Raw genomic sequence first — 22,614 nt, forward strand, 5'->3', positions numbered from 1 at the left:
TTGCACCACAAGAAGGATAAAAGAAAGGGTGTTACAGGACATCGTCAGCACACTTAGAGAGGGGTCAACAGAAGATCGTTGGTACTTAAAAGGAGAAGATAGAATATAGTCAAAAAACACAGCAAGGGATGAAGAAGGAGAGAAGTCCGTGCGGCAGCAAGCACAGAAACAAGAACGGGTGTTGTGTGTTACTGAATATCTATTACCATTGTTAAGTATTAACTTTGTACATCTTGGTTAAGCCTAATAAACTCTCTGACATGGTCACATAACTTGAGTTTGTACCTTGTCGGTCTATCTTGGTCAGGAATCTAAAGGTGAGACGGGTTGGGTATTCTCTGTCTCACCTCTGTTCAGGTAACATATACCTGAAACTTACAGCTCTTTACTATATGCATACATTGCTGTGTATTTTGTCCTCCTTAAACTTCGAAATTGTGGGCCCGTTAAAAACATTGTTCTTCGTACAGTTTTCTGCGTCACTCCACTGCATAGTTCTGCCCAGTAAGCAAAAAGGATCAGTTCGCTACTGAACTCTAAAATAAAAGCAAAATACTGCAGATGCTGGAAATCTGAAATAATAATAAGAAATGCTGGAAATACTCAGCAGGTCTGGCAGCATCTGTGGAGAGAGAAGCAGAGTTAACGTTTCAGGTGAGTGACCATTGATCAGAATATTTGCAGCACTTTCTGATTTTATTTCAGATTTCCAGCACTCACAGTGTTGTGTTTCTGTTAACATAATCGTGTTGCTCAGGTGCAAGTTGAAACCATTGTACAGCATTCTATTAATCAAAACGCTGGACCAGCACAGTACAGTAAGCGATGGTGCTATAGTGGTGAGCATAGCTGCTTTTCAAGCAGTTGATCTGGGTTCGAATCCTGGCCATCGCAACCTTAAATTGCAGATTTACTTCATGTTGCAGTATTTTACAAACGAAAAAAATGTCAAAGCTTTGACAGAGTTGAAATTGATAAAATATTCTTATCATCCAATCAGATTCATTCTCCCGCTTGATTGGCGTCACCCTGGAGCAAGTTTGTTTCCTTCAAGTGTTTCTCCAATTTCCTATTGAAATCATTGATTGTCTCTGCTTCCACCACACTTGTGGACAGACATTGCAGTTGCAATGTAGCAGGTAAAGCAAAAAGTGCTTCCTCACATTTCCCGGCATCTCTTTCCCAAAACCATCAATCTGTGTCTCCTAGTCCTTGTACCATCAACTAATGGGAACGGGTTATCCTTGTCTAACTTACCTACACCTGCATCAGATCTCCCCTCAATCCACATTGCTGTAAGGAGAACAACCACTAACTTAGATAACACAATCCAGAGCCATCTATCCAAGCTTTTCAATAGCATAAGAATAGTTGTGTTGTAAGTAGTATAGATAGGAGCATAACTTCAAGAGACTTTGATAGATTAACTGATTGTCTCTGCCCAACGCACCAGATTTTCTGTATCACCTGAACACTGCTCACAGCTGTATAAAGTTTAGAGTATTTTCATGGCTTACATTTATGCAAGAACTGCAATGTTAAGGTTGGATTGTGAAGCATGACGGTCATCTTCTCTGAACTATGTTAAAATGTCATGTTGAGAGATGTGTCAGTGTGGAAGATGCACGTAGCCATAGGAAAAAAAAAGGCAAGTCATGTAGCTGGAGGAGAATCCACAAAGTGGGCGCGATGGACCGTGACATATTTTACTTTTGTGACAAATAAGGACAGCTAAAATAATAGGATTAATGATATGCTTTGTACATCAATATATTGAAGTCTGTTTGATCTGTTGCTTGCTTTATTATGAAATGTGTTTTCAAGGCTACACTTTGTTTAAACCTTTTTGTGAGAACAATGGGAGAGTCACCAGCACTCCTTGCATGGAGAGAGATGAGATAAAGGCAGAATTAAAGAAAAAAATGTCTGGGATCAGCAAGAATGTAACCTTTAGGATCCTTGCTAAAATAGAAAGAGTCGGGAAACATCTGTACTGTGTGTAGATTCAACCATTAACTAACTAGTGTCAAACAATGATGTCAACCTGGACCAATTAGGACACTTGGAACAATTCAAAACTAATATGGTAACATCCTTGCACCACAAGAAGGATAAAAGAAAGGGTGTTACAGGACATCGTCAGCACACTTAGAGAGGGGTCAACAGAAGATCGTTGGTACTTAAAAGGAGAAGATAGAATATAGTCAAAAAACACAGCAAGGGATGAAGAAGGAGAGAAGTCCGTGCGGCAGCAAGCACAGAAACAAGAACGGGTGTTGTGTGTTACTGAATATCTATTACCATTGTTAAGTATTAACTTTGTACATCTTGGTTAAGCCTAATAAACTCTCTGACATGGTCACATAACTTGAGTTTGTACCTTGTCGGTCTATCTTGGTCAGGAATCTAAAGGTGAGACGGGTTGGGTATTCTCTGTCTCACCTCTGTTCAGGTAACATATACCTGAAACTTACAGCTCTTTACTATATGCATACATTGCTGTGTATTTTGTCCTCCTTAAACTTCGAAATTGTGGGCCCGTTAAAAACATTGTTCTTCGTACAGTTTTCTGCGTCACTCCACTGCATAGTTCTGCCCAGTAAGCAAAAAGGATCAGTTCGCTACTGAACTCTAAAATAAAAGCAAAATACTGCAGATGCTGGAAATCTGAAATAATAATAAGAAATGCTGGAAATACTCAGCAGGTCTGGCAGCATCTGTGGAGAGAGAAGCAGAGTTAACGTTTCAGGTGAGTGACCATTGATCAGAATATTTGCAGCACTTTCTGATTTTATTTCAGATTTCCAGCACTCACAGTGTTGTGTTTCTGTTAACATAATCGTGTTGCTCAGGTGCAAGTTGAAACCATTGTACAGCATTCTATTAATCAAAACGCTGGACCAGCACAGTACAGTAAGCGATGGTGCTATAGTGGTGAGCATAGCTGCCTTTCAAGCAGTTGATCTGGGTTCGAATCCTGGCCATCGCAACCTTAAATTGCAGATTTACTTCATGTTGCAGTATTTTACAAACGAAAAAAATGTCAAAGCTTTGACAGAGTTGAAATTGATAAAATATTCTTATCATCCAATCAGATTCATTCTCCCGCTTGATTGGCGTCACCCTGGAGCAAGTTTGTTTCCTTCAAGTGTTTCTCCAATTTCCTATTGAAATCATTGATTGTCTCTGCTTCCACCACACTTGTGGACAGACATTGCAGTTGCAATGTAGCAGGTAAAGCAAAAAGTGCTTCCTCACATTTCCCGGCATCTCTTTCCCAAAACCATCAATCTGTGTCTCCTAGTCCTTGTACCATCAACTAATGGGAATGGGTTATCCTTGTCTAACTTATCTACACCTGCATCAGATCTCCCCTCAATCCACATTGCTGGAAGGAGAACAACCACCTACTTAGATAACACAATCCAGAGCCATCTATCCAAGCTTTTCAATAGCATAAGAATAGTTGTGTTGTAAGTAGTATAGACAGGAGCATACCTTCAAGAGACTTTGATAGATTAACTGATTGTCTCTGCCCAACGCACCAGATTTTCTGTATCACCTGAACACTGCTCACAGCTGTATAAAGTTTAGAGTATTTTCATGGCTTACATTTATGCAAGAACTGCAATGTTAAGGTTGGATTGTGAAGCATGTCGGTCATCTTCACTGAACTATGTTAAAATGTCATGTTGAGAGATGTGTCAGTGTGGAAGATGCACGTAGCCATAGGAAAAAAAAAGGCAAGTCATATAGCTGGAGGAGAATCCACAAAGTGGGCGCGATGGACCGTGACATATTTTACGTTTGTGACAAATAAGGACAGCTAAAATAATAGGATTAATGATATGCTTTGTACATCAATATATTGAAGTCTGTTTGATCTGTTGCTTGCTTTATTGTGAAATGTGTTTTCAAGGCTATACTTTGTTTAAACCTTTTTGTGAGAACAATGGGAGAGTCACCAGCACTCCTTGCATGGAGAGAGATGAGATAAAGGCAGAATTAAAGAAAAAAATGTCTGGGATCAGCAAGAATGTCACCTTTAGGATCCTTGCTAAAATAGAAAGAATCGGGAAACATCTGTACTGTGTGTAGATTCAACCATTAACTAACTAGTGTCAAACAATGATGTCAACCTGGACCAATTAGGACACTTGGAACAATTCAAAACTAATATGGTAACATCCTTGCACCACAAGAAGGATAAAAGAAAGGGTGTTACAGGACATCGTCAGCACACTTAGAGAGGGGTCAACAGAAGATCGTTGGTACTTAAAAGGAGAAGATAGAATATAGTCAAAACAACACAGCAAGGGATGAAGAAGGAGAGAAGTCCGTGCGGCAGCAAGCACAGAAACAAGAACGGGTGTTGTGTGTTACTGAATATCTATTACCATTGTTAAGTATTAACTTTGTACATCTTGGTTAAGCCTAATAAACTCTCTGACATGGTCACATAACTTGAGTTTGTACCTTGTCGGTCTATCTTGGTCAGGAATCTAAAGGTGAGACGGGTTGGGTATTCTCTGTCTCACCTCTGTTCAGGTAACATCTACCTGAAACTTACAGCTCTTTACTATATGCATACATTGCTGTGTATTTTGTCCTCCTTAAACTTCGAAATTGTGGGCCCGTTAAAAACATTGTTCTTCGTACAGTTTTCTGTGTCACTCCACTGCATAGTTCTGCCCAATAAGCAAAAAGGATCAGTTCGCTACTAAACTGTAAAATAAAAGCAAAATACTGCAGATGCTGGAAATCTGAAATAATAAGAAATGCTGGTAATACTCAGCAGGTCTGGCAGCATCTGTGGAGAGAGAAGCAGAGTTAACGTTTCAGGTGAGTGACCATTGATCAGAATATTTGCAGCACTTTCTGATTTTAATTCAGATTTCCAGCATTCACAGTATTTTGTTTCTGTTCACATCATCGTGTTGCTCAGGTGCAAGTTGAAACCATTGTACAGCATTCTATTAATCAAAACGCTGGATCAGCATAGTACAGTAAGTGATGGTGGTATAGTGGTGAGCATAGCTGCCTTTCAAGCGGTTGACCTGGGTTCGATTCTCGGCCATCGCAACCTTAAATTGCAGGTTTACTTTATGTTGCAGTATTTTCCAAACGAAAAACATGTCAAAGCTTTGACAGAATTGAAATTGATAAAATATTCTTGTCATCCAATCAGATTCATTCTCCCGCTTGATTGGCGTCACCCTGGAGCAAGTTTGTTTCCTTCAAGTGTTTCTCCAATTTCCTATTGAAATCATTGATTGTCTCTGCTTCCACCACACTTGTGGACAGACATTGCAGTTGCAATGTAGCAGGTAAAGCAAAAAGTGCTTCCTCACATTTCCCGGCATCTCTTTCCCAAAACCATCAATCTGTGTCTCCTAGTCCTTGTACCATCAACTAATGGGAACGGGTTATCCTTGTCTAACTTACCTACACCTGCATCAGATCTCCCCTCAATCCACATTGCTGTAAGGAGAACAACCACTAACTTAGATAACACAATCCAGAGCCATCTATCCAAGCTTTTCAATAGCATAAGAATAGTTGTGTTGTAAGTAGTATAGATAGGAGCATAACTTCAAGAGACTTTGATAGATTAACTGATTGTCTCTGCCCAACGCACCAGATTTTCTGTATCACCTGAACACTGCTCACAGCTGTATAAAGTTTAGAGTATTTTCATGGCTTACATTTATGCAAGAACTGCAATGTTAAGGTTGGATTGTGAAGCATGACGGTCATCTTCTCTGAACTATGTTAAAATGTCATGTTGAGAGATGTGTCAGTGTGGAAGATGCACGTAGCCATAGGAAAAAAAAAGGCAAGTCATGTAGCTGGAGGAGAATCCACAAAGTGGGCGCGATGGACCGTGACATATTTTACTTTTGTGACAAATAAGGACAGCTAAAATAATAGGATTAATGATATGCTTTGTACATCAATATATTGAAGTCTGTTTGATCTGTTGCTTGCTTTATTATGAAATGTGTTTTCAAGGCTATACTTTGTTTAAACCTTTTTGTGAGAACAATGGGAGAGTCACCAGCACTCCTTGCATGGAGAGAGATGAGATAAGGGCAGAATTAAAGAAAAAATGTCTGGGATCAGCAAGAATGTAACCTTTAGGATCCTTGCTAAAATAGAAAGAATCGGGAAACATCTGTACTGTGTGTAGATTCAACCATTAACTAACTAGTGTCAAACAATGATGTCAACCTGGACCAATTAGGACACTTGGAACAATTCAAAAGTAATATGGTAACATCCTTGCACCACAAGAAGGATAAAAGAAAGGGTGTTACAGGACATCGTCAGCACACTTAGAGAGGGGTCAACAGAAGATCGTTGGTACTTAAAAGGAGAAGATAGAATATAGTCCAAAAAACACAGCAAGGGATGAAGAAGGAGAGAAGTCCGTGCGGCAGCAAGCACAGAAACAAGAACGGGTGTTGTGTGTTACTGAATATCTATTACCATTGTTAAGTATTAACTTTGTACATCTTGGTTAAGCCTAATAAACTCTCTGACATGGTCACATAACTTGAGTTTGTACCTTGTCGGTCTATCTTGGTCAGGAATCTAAAGGTAAGACGGGTTGGGTATTCTCTGTCTCACCTCTGTTCAGGTAACATCTACCTGAAACTTACAGCTCTTTACTATATGCATACATTGCTGTGTATTTTGTCCTCCTTAAACTTCGAAATTGTGGGCCCGTTAAAAACATTGTTCTTCGTACAGTTTTCTGCGTCACTCCACTGCATAGTTCTGCCCAGTAAGCAAAAAGGATAAGTTCGCTACTAAACTCTAAAATAAAAGCAAAATACTGCAGATGCTGGAAATCTGAAATAATAATAAGAAATGCTGGAAATACTCAGCAGGTCTGGCAGCATCTGTGGAGAGAGAAGCAGAGTTAACGTTTCAGGTGAGTGACCATTGATCAGAATATTTGCAGCACTTTCTGATTTTATTTCAGATTTCCAGCATTCACAGTATTGTGTTTCTGTTAACATCATCGTGTTGCTCAGGTGCAAGTTGAAACCATTGTACAGCATTCTATTAATCAAAGCGCTGGACCAGTGCAGTATTGTAAGCGATGGTGGTATAGTGGTGAGCATAGCTGCCTTCCAAGCAATTGACCTGCGTTCGATTCTTGGCCAATTCAACCTTAAATTGCAGGTTTTCTTCATGTTGCAGTATTTTACAAACGAAAAAAATGTCAAAGCTTTGACAGAATTGAAATTGATAAAATATTCTTATCAGCCAATCAGATTCATTCTCCCGCTTGATTGGCTTCACCCTGGAGCAAGTTTGTTTCCTTCAAGTGTTTCTCCAATTTCCTATTGAAATCATTGATTGTCTCTGCTTCCACCACACTTGTGGACAGACATTGCAGTTGCAATGGAGCAGGGAAAGCAAAAAGTGCTTCCTCACATTTCGCTGCATCTCTTTCCCAAAACCATCAATCTGTGTCTCCTGGTCCTTGTACCATCAACTAATGGGAACGGGTTATCCTTGTCTAACTTACCTACACCTGCATCAGATCTCCCCTCAATCCACATTGCTGGAAGGAGAACAACCACCTACTTAGATAACACAATCCAGAGCCATCTATCCAAGCTTTTCAATAGCATAAGAACAGTTGTGTTGTAAGTAGTATAGATAGGAGCATAACTTCAAGAGACTTTGATAGATTAACTGATTGTCTCTGCCCAACGCACCAGATTTTCTGCATCACCTGAACACTGCTCACCGCTGTGTAAAGTTTAGAGTATTTTCATGGCTTACATTTATGCAAGAACTGCAATGTTAAGGTTGGATTGTGAAGCATGACGGTCATCTTCTCTGAACTATGTTAAAATGTCATGTTGAGAGATGTGTCAGTGTGGAAGATGCACGTAGCCATAGGAAAAAAAAGGCAAGTCATGTCGCTGGAGGGGAATCCACAAAGCGGGCGCGATGGACCGTGACATATGTTACGTTTGTGACAAATAAGGACAGCTAAAATAATAGGATTAATGATATGCTTTGTACATCAATATATTGAAGTCTGTTTGATCTGTTGCTTGCTTTATTATGAAATGTGTTTTCAAGGCTATACTTTGTTTAAACCTTTTTGTGAGAACAATGGGAGAGTCACCAGCACTCCTTGCATGGAGAGAGATGAGATAAAGGCAGAATTAAAGAAAAAAATGTCTGGGATCAGCAAGAATGTAACCTTTAGGATCCTTGCTAAAATAGAAAGAATCGGGAAACATCTGTACTGTGTGTAGATTCAACCATTAACTAACTAGTGTCAAACAATGATGTCAACCTGGACAAATGAGGACACTTGGAACAATTCAAAACTAATATGGTAACATCCTTGCACCACAAGAAGGATAAAAGAAAGGGTGTTGCAGGGCATCGTCAGCACACTTAGAGAGGGGTCAACAGAAGATCGTTGGTACTTAAAAGGAGAAGCTAGAATATAGTCAAAAAACACAGCAAGGGATGAAGAAGGAGAGAAGTCCGTGCGGCAGCAAGCACAGAAACAAGAACGGGTGTTGTGTGTTACTGAATATCTATTACCATTGTTAAGTATTAACTTTGTACATCTTGGTTAAGCCTAATAAACTCTCTGACATGGTCACATAACTTGAGTTTGTACCTTGTCGGTCTGTCTTGGTCAGGAATCTAAAGGTGAGACGGGTTGGGTTTCTCTGTCTCACCTCTGTTCAGGTAACATCTACCTGAAACTTACAGCTCTTTACTATATGCATACATTGCTGTGTATTTTGTCCTCCTTAAACTTCGAAATTGTGGGACCGTTAAAAACATTGTTCTTCGTACAGTTTTCTGCGTCACTCCACTGCATAGTTCTGCCCAGTAAGCAAAAAGGATCAGTTCGCTACTAAACTCTAAAATAAAAGCAAAATACTGCAGATGCTGGAAATCTGAAATAATAATAAGAAATGCTGGAAATACTCATCAGGTCTGGCAGCATCTGTGGAGAGAGAAGCAGAGTTAACGTTTCAGGTGAGTGACCATTGATCAGAATATTTGCAGCACTTTCTGATTTTATTTCAGATTTCCAGCATTCACAGTGTTGTGTTTCTGTCAACATAATCGTGTTGCTCAGGTGCAAGTTGAAACCATTGTACAGCATTCTATTAATCAAAACGCTGGACCATAGCAGTACAGTAAGCGATGGTGGTATAGTGGTGAGCATAGCTGCCTTCCAAGCAGTTGACCTGGGTTCGATTCCCAGCCATCGCAACCTTAAATTGCAGGTTTACTTTATGTTGCAGTATTTTACAAACGAAAAAAATGTCAAAGCTTTGACAGAATTGAAATTGATAAAATATTCTTATCATCCAATCAGATTCATTCTCCCGCTTGATTGGCGTCACCCTGGAGCAAGTTTGTTTCCTTCAAGTGTTTCTCCAATTTCCTATTGAAATCATTGATTGTCTCTGCTTCCACCACACTTGTGGACAGACATTGCAGTTGCAATGTAGCAGGTAAAGCAAAAGTTGCTTCCTCACATTTCCCGGCATCTCTTTCCCAAAACCATCAATCTGTGTCTCCTAGTCCTTGTACCATCAACTAATGGGAACGGGTTATCCTTGTCTAACTTACCTACACCTGCATCAGATCTCCCCTCAATCCACATTGCTGGAAGGAGAACAACCACCTACTTCGATAACACAATCGAGAGCCATCTATCCAAGCTTTTCAATAGCATAAGAATAGTTGTGTTGTAAGTAGTAGAGATAGGAGCATAACTTCAAGAGACTTTGATAGATTAACTGATTGTCTCTGCCCAACGCACCAGATTTTCTGTATCACCTGAACACTGCTCACAGCTGTATAAAGTTTAGAGTATTTTCATGGCTTACATTTATGCAAGAACTGCAATGTTAAGGTTGGATTGTGAAGCATGACGGTCATCTTCTCTGAACTATGTTAAAATGTCATGTTGAGAGATGTGTCAGTGTGGAAGATGCACGTAGCCATAGGAAAAAAAAGGCAAGTCATGTAGCTGGAGGGGAATCCACAAAGTGGGCGCGATGGACCGTGACATATGTTACGTTTGTGACAAATAAGGACAGCTAAAATAATAGGATTAATGATATGCTTTGTACATCAATATATTGAAGTCTGTTTGATCTGTTGCTTGCTTTATTATGAAATGTGTTTTCAAGGCTATACTTTGTTTAAACCTTTTTGTGAGAACAATGGGAGAGTCACCAGCACTCCTTGCATGGAGAGAGATGAGATAAAGGCAGAATTAAAGAAAAAAATGTCTGGTATCAGCAAGAATGTAACCTTTAGGATCCTTGCTAAAATAGAAAGAATCGGGAAACATCTGTACTGTGTGTAGATTCAACCATTAACTAACTAGTGTCAAACAATGATGTCAACCTGGACCAATTAGGACACTTGGAACAATTCAAAACTAATATGGTAACATCCTTGCACCACAAGAAGGATAAAAGAAAGGGTGTTACAGGACATTGTCAGCACACTTAGAGAGGGGTCAACAGAAGATCGCTGGTACTTAAAAGTAGAAGATAGAATATAGTCAAAAAAACACAGCAAGGGATGAAGAAGGAGAGAAGTCCGTGCGGCAGCAAGCACAGAAACAAGAACGGGTGTTGTGTGTTACTGAATATCTATTACCATTGTTAAGTATTAACTTTGTACATCTTGGTTAAGCCTAATAAACTCTCTGACATGGTCACATAACTTGAGTTTGTACCTTGTCGGTCTGTCTTGGTCAGGAATCTAAAGGTGAGACGGGTTGGGTATTCTCTGTCTCACCTCTGTTCAGGTAACATCTACCTGAAACTTACAGCTCTTTACTATATGCATACATTGCTGTGTATTTTGTCCTCCTTAAACTTCGAAATTGTGGGCCCGTTAAAAACATTGTTCTTCGTACAGTTTTCTGCGTCACTCCACTGCATAGTTCTGCCCAGTAAGCAAAAAGGATCAGTTCGCTACCAAACTCTAAAATAAAAGCAAAATACTGCAGATGCTGGAAATCTGAAATAATAATAAGAAATGCTGGAAATACTCAGCAGGTCTGGCAGCATCTGTGGAGAGAGAAGCGGAGTTAACGTTTCAGGTGAGTGACCGTTGATCAGAATATTTGCAGCACTTTCTGATTTTATTTCAGATTTCCAGCATTCACAGTATTGTGTTTCTGTTCACATAATCGTGTTGCTCAGGTGCAAGTTGAAACCATTGTACAGCATTCTATTAATCAAAACGCTGGACCAACACAGTACAGTAAGCGATGGTGGTATAGTGGTGAGCAGAGCTGCCTTCCAAGCAGTTGACTTGGGTTTGATTCCAGCTCATCGCAACCTTAAATTGCAGGTTTACTTCATGTTGCAGTATTTTACAAACGAAAAAAATGTCAAAGCTTTGACAGAATTGAAATTGATAAAATATTCTTATCAGCCAATCAGATTCATTCTCCCGCTTGATTGGCTTCACCCTGGAGCAAGTTTGTTTCCTTCAAGTGTTTCTCCAATTTCCTATTGAAATCATTGATTGTCTCTGCTTCCACCACACTTGTGGACAGACATTGCAGTTGCAATGGAGCAGGGAAAGCAAAAAGTGCTTCCTCACATTTCGCTGCATCTCTTTCCCAAAACCATCAATCTGTGTCTCCTGGTCCTTGTACCATCAATTAATGGGAACGGGTTATCCTTGTCTAACTTACCTACACCTGCATCAGATCTCCCCTCAATCCACATTGCTGGAAGGAGAACAACCACTTACTTAGATAACACAATCCAGAGCCATCTATCCAAGCTTTTCAATAACAAAAGAATAGTTGTGTTGTAAGTAGTCTCGATAGGAGCATAACATCAAGAGACTTTGATAGATTAACTGATTGTCTCTGCTCAACGCACCAGATTTTCTGTATCACCTGAACACTGCTCACCGCTGTGTAAAGTTTAGAGTATTTTCATGGCTTACATTTATGCAAGAACTGCAATGTTAAGGTTGGATTGTGAAGCATGACGGTCATCTTCTCTGAACTATGTTAAAATGTCATGTTGAGAGATGTGTCAGTGTGGAAGATGCACGTAGCCATAGGAAAAAAAAAGGCAAGTCATGTAGCTGGAGGAGAATCCACAAAGTGGGCGCGATGGACCGTGACATATTTTACGTTTGTGACAAATAAGGACAGCTAAAATAATAGGATTAATGATATGCTTTGTACATCAATATATTGAAGTCTGTTTGATCTGTTGCTTGCTTTATTATGAAATGTGTTTTCAAGGCTATACTTTGTTTAAACCTTTTTGTGAGAACAATGGGAGAGTCACCAGCACTCCTTGCATGGAGAGAGATGAGATAAAGGCAGAATTAAAGAAAAACATGTCTGGGATCAGCAAGAATGTAACCTTTAGGATCCTTGCTAAAATAGAAAGAGTCGGGAAACATCTGTACTGTGTGTAGATTCAACCATTAACTAACTAGTGTCAAACAGTGATGTCAACCTGGACCAATTAGGACACTTGGAACAATTCAAAAGTAATATGGTAACATCCTTGCACCACAAGAAGGATAAAAGAAAGGGTGTTACAGGACATCGTCAGCACACTTAGAGAGGGGTCAACAGAAGATCGTTGGTACTTAAAAGGAGAAGATAGAATATAGTCAAAAAAACACAGCAAGGGATGAAGAAGGAGAGAAGTCCGTGCGGCAGCAAGCACAGAAACAAGAACGGGTGTTGTGTGTTACTGAATATCTATTACCATTGTTAAGTATTAACTTTGTATAGCTTAGTTAAGCCTAATAAACTCTCTGACTTGGTCACATAACTTGAGTTTGTACCTTGTAGGTCTATCTTGGTCAGGAATCTAAAGGTGAGACGGGTTGGGTATTCTCTGTCTCACCTCTGTTCAAGTAACATCTACCTGAAACTTACAGCTCTTTACTATATGCATACATTGCTGTGTATTTTGTCCTCCTTAAACTTCGAAATTGTGGGCCCGTTAAAAACATTGTTCTTCGTACAGTTTTCTGCGTCACTCCACTGCATAGTTCTGCCCAGGAAGCAAAAAGGATCAGTTCGCTACTAAACTCTAAAATAAAAGCAAAATACTGCAGATGCTGGAAATCTGAAATAAAAACAAGAAATTCTGGAAATACTCAGCAGGTCTGGCAGCATCTGTGGAGAGAGAAGCGGAGTTAACGTTTCAGGTGAGTGGCCGTTGATCAGAATATTTGCAGCACTTTCTGATTTTATTTCAGATTTCCAGCATTCACAGTATTGTGTTTCTGTGAACATAATCGTGTTGCTCAGGTGCAAGTTGAAACCATTGTACAGCATTCTATTAATCAAAACGCTGGACCATCACAGTACAGTAAGCGATGGTGGTATAGTGGTGAGCATATTGCCTTCCAAGCAGTTTACCTGGGTTCGATTCCCTGCCATCGCAACCTTAAATTGCATGTTTACTTTATGTTGCAGTATTTTGCAAAAGAAAAAAATGTCAAAGCTTTGACAGAATTGTTATTGATAAAATATTCTTATCATCCAATCAGATTCATTCTCTTGCTTGATTGGCGTCATCCTGGAGCAAGTTTGTTTCCTTCAAGTGTTTCTCCAATTTCCTATTGAAATCATTGATTGTCTCTGCTTCCACCACACTTGTGGACAGACATTGCAGTTGCAATGGAGCAGGTAAAGCAAAAAGTGCTTCCTCACATTTCCCCGCATCTCTTTCCCAAAACCATCAATCTGTGTCTCCTAGTCCTTGTACCATCAACTAATGGGAACGGGTTATCCTTGTCTAACTTACCTACACCTGCATCAGATCTCCCCTCAATCCACATTGCTGTGAGGAGAACAACCACTTACTGAGATAACACAATCCAGAGCCATCTATCCAAGCTTTTCAATATCAAAAGAATAGTTGTGTTGTAAGTAGTATAGATAGGAGCATAACTTCAAGGGACTTTGATAGATTAACTGATTGTCTCTGCCCAACGCACCAGATTTTCTGTATCACCTGAACACTGCTCACCGCTGTGTAAAGTTTAGAGTATTTTCATGGCTTACATTTATGCAAGAACTGCAATGTTAATGTTGGATTGTGAAGCATGACGGTCATCTTCACTGAACTATGTTAAAATGTCATGTTGAGAGATGTGTCAGTGTGGAAGATGCACGTAGCCATAGGAAAAAAAAGGCAAGTCATGCAGCTGGAGGAGAATCCACAATGTGGGCGCGATGGACCGTGACATATTTTACGTTTGTGACAAATAAGGACAGCTAAAATAATAGGATTAATGATATGCTTTGTACATCAATATATTGAAGTCTGTTTGATCTGTTGCTTGCTTTATTATGAAATGTGTTTTCAAGGCTATACTTTGTTTAAACCTTTTTGTGAGAACAATGGGAGAGTCACCAGCACTCCTTGCATGGAGTGAGATGAGATAAAGGCAGAATTAAACTAAAAAGATGTCTGGGATCAGCAAGAATGTAACCTTTAGGATCCTTGCTAAAATAGAAAGAATCGGGAAACATCTGTACTGTGTGTAGATTCAACCATTAACTAACTAGTGTCAAACAATGATGTCAACCTGGACCAATTAGGACACTTGGAACATTTCAAAACGAATATGGTAACATCCTTGCACCACAAGAAGGAGAAAAGAAAGGGTGTTACAGGACATCGTCAGCACACTTAGAGAGGGGTCAACAGAAGATCGTTGGTACTTAAAAGGAGAAGATAGAATATAGTCAAAAAAACACAGCAAGGGATGAAGAAGGAGAGAAGTCCGTGCGGCAGCAAGCACAGAAACAAGAACGGGTGTTGTGTGTTACTGAATATCTATTACCATTGTTAAGTATTAACTTTGTACATCTTGGTTAAGCCTAATAAACTCTCTGACTTGGTCACATAACTTGAGTTTGTACCTTGTCGGTCTATCTTGGTCAGGCATCTAAAGGTGAGACGGGTTGGGTATTCTCTGTCTCACCTCTGTTCAAGTAACATCGACCTGAAACTTCCAGCTCTTTACTATATGCATACATTGCTGTGTATTTTGTCCTCCTTAAACTTCGAAATTGTGGGCCCGTTAAAAACATTGTTCTTCGTACAGTTTTCTGCGTCACTCCACTGCATAATTCTGCCCAGTAAGCAAAAAGGATCAGTTCGCTACTAAACTCTAAAATAAAAGCAAAATACTGCAGATGCTGGAAATCTGAAATAAAAACAAGAAATGCTGGAAATACTCAGCAGGTCTGGCAGCATCTGTGGAGAGAGAAGCAGATTTAACTTTTCAGGTGAGTGACCATTGATCATAATATTTGCAGCACTTTCTGATTTTATTTCAGATTTCCAGCATTCACAGTGTTGTGTTTCTGTTAACATAATCGCATTGCTCAGGTACAAGTTGAAACCATTGTACAGCATTCTATTAATCAAAACGCTGGACCAACATAGTACAGTAAGTGATGGTGGTATAGTGGTGAGCATAGCTGCCTTCCAAGCAGTTGTCCTGGGTACGATTCCCAGCCATCGCAACCTTAAATTGCAGGTTTGCAGTATTTTGCAAAAGAAAAAATGTCAAAGCTTTGACAGAATTGTAATTGATAAAATATTCTTATCATCCAATCAGATTCATTCTCTTGCTTGATTGGCGTCATCCTGGAGCAAGTTTGTTTCCTTCAAGTGTTTCTCCAATTTCCTATTGAAATCATTGATTGTCTCTGCTTCCACCACACTTGTGGACAGACATTGCAGTTGCAATGGAGCAGGTAAAGCAAAAAGTGCTTCCTCACATTTCCCTGCATCTCTTTCCCAAAACCATCAATCTGTGTCTCCTAGTCCTTGTACCATCAACTAATGGGAACGGGTTATCCTTGTCTAACTTACCTACACCTGCATCAGATATCCCCTCAATCCACATTGCTGGAAGGAGAACAACCACCTACTTAGAGAACACAATCCAGAGCCATCTATCCAAGCTTTTCAATATCAAAAGAATAGTTGTGTTGTAAGTAGTATAGATAGGAGCATAACTTCAAGGGACTTTGATAGATTGACTGATTGTCTCTGCCCAACGCACCAGATTTTCTGTATCACCTGAACACTGCTCACCGCTGTGTAAAGTTTAGAGTATTTTCATGGCTTACATTTATGCAAGAACTGCAAAGTTAATGTTGGATTGTGAAGCATGACGGTCATCTTCACTGAACTATGTTAAAATGTCATGTTGAGAGATGTGTCAGTGTGGAAGATGCACGTAGCCATAGGAAAAAAAAAGGCAAGTCATGCAGCTGGAGGAGAATCCACAATGTGGGCGCGATGGACCGTGACATATTTTACGTTTGTGACAAATAAGGACAGCTAAAATAATAGGATTAATGATATGCTTTGTACATCAATATATTGAAGTCTGTTTGATCTGTTGCTTGCTTTATTATGAAATGTGTTTTCAAGGCTATACTTTGTTTAAACCTTTTTGTGAGAACAATGGGAGAGTCACCAGCACTCCTTGCATGGAGAGAGATGAGATAAAGGCAGAATTAAAGAAAAAAATGTCTGGGATCAGCAAGAATGTAACCTTTAGGATCCTTGCTAAAATAGAAAGAGTCGGGAAACATCTGTACTGTGTGTAGATTCAACCATTAACTAACTAGTGTCAAACAATGATGTCAACCTGGACCAATTAGGACACTTGGAACAATTCAAAACTAATATGGTAACATCCTTGCACCACAAGAAGGATAAAAGAAAGGGTGTTGCAGGACATCGTCAGCACACTTAGAGAGGGGTCAACAGAAGAACGTTGGTACTTAAAAGGAGAAGATAGAATAAAGTCGAAAATACACAGCAAGGGATGAAGAAGGAGAGAAGTCCGTGCGGCAGCAAGCACAGAAACAAGAACGGGTGTTGTGTGTTACTGAATATCTATTACCATTGTTAAGTATTAACTTTGTACATCTTGGTTAAGCCTAATAAACTCTCTGACTTGGTCACATAACTTGAGTTTGTACCTTGTCGGTCTATCTTGGTCAGGAATCTAAAGGTGAGACGGGTTGGGTATTCTCTGTCTCACCTCTGTTCAGGTAACATCTACCTGAAACTTACAGCTCTTTACTATATGCATACATTGCTGTGTATTTTGTCCTCCTTATACTTCGAAATTGTGGGCCCGTTAAAAACATTGTTCTTCGTACAGTTTTCTGCGTCACTCCACTGCATAGTTCTGCCCAGTAAGCAAAAATTATCAGTTCGCTTCGAAACACTAAAATAAAAGCAAAATACTGCAGATGCTGGAAATCTGAAATAAAAACAAGAAATGCTGGAAATACTCAGCAGGTCTGGCAGCATCTTTGGAGAGAGAAGCAGATTTAACTTTTCAGGTGAGTGACCATTGATCAGAATATTTGCAGCACTTTCTGATTTTATTTCAGATTTCCAGCATTCACAGTATTGTGTTTCTGTCAACATAATCGTATTGCTCATGGACAAGTTGAAACCATTGTACAGCATTCTATTAATCAAAACGCTGGGCCAGCCCAGTACAGTAAGCGATGGTGGTATAGTGGTGAGCATGACTGCTTTCCAAGCAGTTGACCTGGGTTCGATTCCCAGCCATCGCAACCTTAAATTGCAGGTTTACTTTATGTTGCAGTATTTTACAAACGAAAAAAATGTCAAAGCTTTGACAGAATTGAAATTGATAAAATATTCTTATCATCCAATCAGATTCATTCTCCCACTTGATTGGCGTCACCCTGGAGCAAGTTTGTTTCCTTCAAGTGTTTCTCCAATTTCCTATTGAAATCATTGATTATCTCTGCTTCCACCACACTTGTGGACAGACATTGCAGTTGCAATGTAGCAGGTAAAGCAAAAAGTGCTTCCTCACATTTCCCTGCATCTCTTTCCCAAAACCATCAATCTGTGTCTCCTAGTCATTGTACCATCAACTAATGGGAACGGGTTATCCTTGTCTAACTTACCTACACCTGCATCAGATCTCCCCTCAATCCACATTGCTGGAAGGAGAACAACCACTTCCTTAGATAACACAATCCAGAGCAATCTATCCAAGCTTTTCAATAACAAAAGAATAGTTGTGTTGTAAGTAGTATAGATAGGAGCATAACATCAAGAGACTTTGATAGATTAACTGATTGTCTCTGCCCAACGCACCAGATTTTCTGTATCACCTGAACACTGCTCACCGCTGTGTAAAGTTTAGAGTATTTTCATGGCTTACATTTATGCAAGAACTGCAATGTTAAGGTTGGATTGTGAAGCATGACGGTCATCTTCACTGAACTATGTTAAAATGTCATGTTGAGAGATGTGTCAGTGTGGAAGATGCACGTAGCCATAGGAAAAAAAAAGGCAAGTCATGCAGCTGGAGGAGAATCCACAATGTGGGCGCGATGGACCGTGACATATTTTACGTTTGTGACAAATAAGGACAGCTAAAATAATAGGATTAATGATATGCTTTGTACATCAATATATTGAAGTCTGTTTGATCTGTTGCTTGCTTTATTATGAAATGTGTTTTCAAGGCTATACTTTGTTTAAACCTTTTTGTGAGAACAATGGGAGAGTCACCAGCACTCCTTGCATGGAGAGAGATGAGATAAAGGCAGAATTAAAGAAAAAAATGTCTGGGATCAGCAAGAATGTAACCTTTAGGATCCTTGCTAAAATAGAAAGAGTCGAGAAACATCTGTACTGTGTGTAGATTCAACCATTAACTAACTAGTGTCAAACAATGATGTCAACCTGGACCAATTAGGACACTTGGAACAATTCAAAACTAATATGGTAACATCCTTGCACCACAAGAAGGATAAAAGAAAGGGTGTTGCAGGACATCGTCAGCACACTTAGAGAGGGGTCAACAGAAGAACGTTGGTACTTAAAAGGAGAAGATAGAATAAAGTCGAAAATACACAGCAAGGGATGAAGAAGGAGAGAAGTCCGTGCGGCAGCAAGCACAGAAACAAGAACGGGTGTTGTGTGTTACTGAATATCTATTACCATTGTTAAGTATTAACTTTGTACATCTTGGTTAAGCCTAATAAACTCTCTGACTTGGTCACATAACTTGAGTTTGTACCTTGTCGGTCTATCTTGGTCAGGAATCTAAAGGTGAGACGGGTTGGGTATTCTCTGTCTCACCTCTGTTCAGGTAACATCTACCTGAAACTTACAGCTCTTTACTATATGCATACATTGCTGTGTATTTTGTCCTCCTTATACTTCGAAATTGTGGGCCCGTTAAAAACATTGTTCTTCGTACAGTTTTCTGCGTCACTCCACTGCATAGTTCTGCCCAGTAAGCAAAAATTATCAGTTCGCTTCGAAACACTAAAATAAAAGCAAAATACTGCAGATGCTGGAAATCTGAAATAAAAACAAGAAATGCTGGAAATACTCAGCAGGTCTGGCAGCATCTTTGGAGAGAGAAGCAGATTTAACTTTTCAGGTGAGTGACCATTGATCAGAATATTTGCAGCACTTTCTGATTTTATTTCAGATTTCCAGCATTCACAGTATTGTGTTTCTGTCAACATAATCGGATTGCTCATGGACAAGTTGAAACCATTGTACAGCATTCTATTAATCAAAACGCTGGGCCAGCCCAGTACAGTAAGCGATGGTGGTATAGTGGTGAGCATGACTGCTTTCCAAGCAGTTGACCTGGGTTCGATTCCCAGCCATCGCAACCTTAAATTGCAGGTTTACTTTATGTTGCAGTATTTTACAAACGAAAAAAATGTCAAAGCTTTGACAGAATTGAAATTGATAAAATATTCTTATCATCCAATCAGATTCATTCTCCCGCTTGATTGGCGTCACCCTGGAGCAAGTTTGTTTCCTTCAAGTGTTTCTCCAATTTCCTATTGAAATCATTGATTGTCTCTGCTTCCACCACACTTGTGGACAGACATTGCAGTTGCAATGTAGCAGGTAAAGCAAAAAGTGCTTCCTCACATTTCCCTGCATCTCTTTCCCAAAACCATCAATCTGTGTCTCCTAGTCATTGTACCATCAACTAATGGGAACGGGTTATCCTTGTCTAACTTACCTACACCTGCATCAGATCTCCCCTCAATCCACATTGCTGGAAGGAGAACAACCACTTCCTTAGATAACACAATCCAGAGCAATCTATCCAAGCTTTTCAATAACAAAAGAATAGTTGTGTTGTAAGTAGTATAGATAGGAGCATAACATCAAGAGACTTTGATAGATTAACTGATTGTCTCTGCCCAACGCACCAGATTTTCTGTATCACCTGAACACTGCTCACCGCTGTGTAAAGTTTAGAGTATTTTCATGGCTTACATTTATGCAAGAACTGCAATGTTAAGGTTGGATTGTGAAGCATGACGGTCATCTTCACTGAACTATGTTAAAATGTCATGTTGAGAGATGTGTCAGTGTGGAAGATGCACGTAGCCATAGGAAAAAAAAAGGCAAGTCATGTAGCTGCAGGAGAATCCACAATGTGGGCGCGATGGACCGTGACATATTTTACGTTTGTGCCAAATAAGGACAGCTAAAATAATAGGATTAATGATATGCTTTGTACATCAATATATTGAAGTCTGTTTGATCTGTTGCTTGCTTTATTATGAAATGTGTTTTCAAGGCTATACTTTGTTTAAACCTTTTTGTGAGAACAATGGGAGAGTCACCAGCACTCCTTGCATGGAGAGAGATGAGATAAAGGCAGAATTAAAGAAAAAAATGTCTGGGATCAGCAAGAATGTAACCTTTAGGATCCTTGCTAAAATAGAAAGAGTCGAGAAACATCTGTACTGTGTGTAGATTCAACCATTAACTAACTAGTGTCAAACAATGATGTCAACCTGGACCAATTAGGACACTTGGAACAATTCAAAACTAATATGGTAACATCCTTGCACCACAAGAAGGATAAAAGAAAGGGTGTTACAGGACATCGTCAGCACACTTAGAGAGGGGTCAACAGAAGAACGTTGGTACTTAAAAGGAGAAGATAGAATACAGTCGAAAAAACACAGCAAGGGATGAAGAAGGAGAGAAGTCCGTGCGGCAGCAAGCACAGAAACAAGAACGGGTGTTGTGTGTTACTGAATATCTATTACCATTGTTAAGTATTAACTTTGTACATCTTGGTTAAGCCTAATAAACTCTCTGACTTGGTCACATAACTTGAGTTTGTACCTTGTCGGTCTATCTTGGTCAGGAATCTAAAGGTGAGACGGGTTGGGTATTCTCTGTCTCACCTCTGTTCAGGTAACATCTACCTGAAACTTACAGCTCTTTACTATATGCATACATTGCTCTGTATTTTGTCCTCCTTATACTTCGAAATTGTGGGCCCGTTAAAAACATTGTTCTTCGTACAGTTTTCTGCGTCACTCCACTGCATAGTTCTGCCCAGTAAGCAAAAATTATCAGTTCGCTACGAAACACTAAAATAAAAGCAAAATACTGCAGATGCTGGAAATCTGAAATAAAAACAAGAAATGCTGGAAATACTCAGCAGGTCTGGCAGCATCTGTGGAGAGAGAAGCAGATTTAACTTTTCAGGTGAGTGACCATTGATCAGAATATTTGCAGCACTTTCTGATTTTATTTCAGATTTCCAGCATTCACAGTATTGTGTTTCTGTCAACATAATCGTATTGCTCAGGGACAAGTTGAAACCATTGTACAGCATTCTATTAATCAAAACGCTGGACCAACACAGCATAGTAAGCGATGGTGGTATAGTGGTGAGCATAGCTGCCTTCCAAGCAGTTGACCTGGGTTCGATTCCCAGCCATCGCAACCTTAAATTGCAGGTTTGCTTTATGTTGCAGTATTTTGCAAACGAAAAAAATGTCAAAGCTTTGACAGAATTGAAATTGATAAAATATTCTTATCATCCAATCAGATTCATTCTCCCGCTTGATTGGCGTCACCCTGGAGCAAGTTTGTTTCCTTCAAGTGTTTCTCCAATTTCCTATTGAAATCATTGATTGTCTCTGCTTCCACCACACTTGTGGACAGACATTGCAGTTGCAATGTAGCAGGAAAAGCAAAAAGTGCTTCCTCAAATTTCCCTGCATCTCTTTCCCAAAACCATCAATCTGTGTCTCCTAGTCCTTGTACCATCAACTAATGGGAACGGGTTATCCTTGTCTCACTTACCTACACCTGCATCAGATATCCCCTCAATCCACATTGCTGGAAGGAGAACAACCACTTACTTAGATAACACAATCCAGAGCCATCTATCCAAGCTTTTCAATAACAAAAGAATAGTTGTGTTGTAAGTAGTATAGATAGGAGCATAACTTCAAGAGACTTTGATAGATTAACTGATTGTCTCTGCCCAACGCACCCGATTTTCTGTATCACCTGAACACTGCTCACCGCTGTGTAAAGTTTAGAGTATTTTCATGGCTTACATTTATGCAAGAACTGCAATGTTAAGGTTGGATTGTGAAGCATGACGGTCATCTTCACTGAACTATGTTAAAATGTCATGTTGAGAGATGTGTCAGTGTGGAAGATGAACGTAGCCATAGGAAAAAAAAAGGCAAGTCATGTAGCTGGAGGAGAATCC

The 22,614-nt window shown here is 39.6% G+C and overlaps 5 non-coding genes across 5 annotated transcripts; all 5 read left to right on the plus strand.

The window, feature by feature from the left end:
* The first annotated feature begins 9,198 nt into the window (after positions 1–9,198).
* Positions 9,199–9,270, plus strand: trnag-ucc (transfer RNA glycine (anticodon UCC)). The gene has a single exon. It is a non-coding gene; the product is annotated as a tRNA-Gly (tRNA).
* A 6,214-nt stretch (positions 9,271–15,484) lies between these two features.
* trnag-ucc (transfer RNA glycine (anticodon UCC)) lies at positions 15,485–15,556 on the plus strand. Its single transcript has one exon. It is a non-coding gene; the product is annotated as a tRNA-Gly (tRNA).
* Positions 15,557–17,569: 2,013 nt separating this feature from the next.
* Positions 17,570–17,641, plus strand: trnag-ucc (transfer RNA glycine (anticodon UCC)). Its single transcript has one exon. It is a non-coding gene; the product is annotated as a tRNA-Gly (tRNA).
* A 2,024-nt stretch (positions 17,642–19,665) lies between these two features.
* On the plus strand, positions 19,666–19,737 carry trnag-ucc (transfer RNA glycine (anticodon UCC)). The gene has a single exon. It is a non-coding gene; the product is annotated as a tRNA-Gly (tRNA).
* A 2,024-nt stretch (positions 19,738–21,761) lies between these two features.
* trnag-ucc (transfer RNA glycine (anticodon UCC)) lies at positions 21,762–21,833 on the plus strand. Its single transcript has one exon. It is a non-coding gene; the product is annotated as a tRNA-Gly (tRNA).
* Positions 21,834–22,614: the final 781 nt, after the last annotated feature.

The sequence above is a fragment of the Heterodontus francisci genome, chromosome 45 (assembly GCF_036365525.1).
Source record: "Heterodontus francisci isolate sHetFra1 chromosome 45, sHetFra1.hap1, whole genome shotgun sequence".
Taxonomy (NCBI): Eukaryota; Metazoa; Chordata; class Chondrichthyes; order Heterodontiformes; family Heterodontidae; genus Heterodontus; species Heterodontus francisci.